This window comes from Crinia signifera, chromosome 3 (assembly GCF_055691185.1).
Source record: "Crinia signifera chromosome 3, ASM5569118v1, whole genome shotgun sequence".
In the NCBI taxonomy this organism is placed as follows: Eukaryota; Metazoa; Chordata; class Amphibia; order Anura; family Myobatrachidae; genus Crinia; species Crinia signifera.
Genome location: NC_139219.1, coordinates 186500265 through 186501032, shown reverse-complemented (window position 1 = coordinate 186501032; position 768 = coordinate 186500265). Strand labels below are relative to the sequence as shown.

General features: G+C 40.4%; 1 pseudogene; it reads left to right on the top strand.

Moving 5' to 3' along the window:
- Nucleotides 1-291: 291 nt before the first annotated feature.
- Nucleotides 292-409, top strand: LOC146066037 (5S ribosomal RNA; annotated as a pseudogene).
- Nucleotides 410-768: the final 359 nt, after the last annotated feature.

Sequence of the window (768 nt, the reverse complement as noted above, 5' to 3'; positions counted from 1 at the left end):
ACCCGGAACAACTCATCTTCAAAGGCATTCAGCAAGTCAACCTATCTATCCAATCTACTATCCAGAAGAGAGATGTATTGGATATTCGAACTAAACACTCTGTACCCTGAAGGATTCAATGATAGCTATGAAATAGCTCCCTTCCTCTGAGCACAGACCATCGTACCAACTAAATTACCCAAATAGGGTATGTGGTATTAATAATCCATCCCTAATATACCTCCACCTTTAAAATTCTGATCAAATTTTTGCTAGCAGGTCTCTCTGGGCGCTATCCCTGATCCTGTCAAATATTACAGCCATTCCACACTGGTACGCCCAACCACGTCCGATCTTGGAAGCTAAGCAGTGTTGGGCCTGGTTAGTACAAGGATGGGAGACCTCTAAGGAAAACCAGGTGCTGTATGGAAACAAGACGGACAGGTCACACTAGGTAGAGAAGTCCTTGCAACGCACATATTTGTAATCGCCACAACCTTTCTCTTATGAGCATAATGAGATATATCCGTCACTAATTTGTATTATTCCAAACTTTGGTGTATACATTGCTCCTTGGTGTATGCATTGCACCACAATTCGCCTGTTTTCCATCACATGCAACAATGTATTATAAATCAAGCCGTACCTAACACAGTATATGAAATGATCTCCCTTTTTTGTCCAATACATTTACAACCCCAGGGAATATATCCAGGTATAAAACAAGCATAACTGAGATCAGAATAAATTGTCACAGATATCACAGAGTCTACAACTCTGTAAAAATTA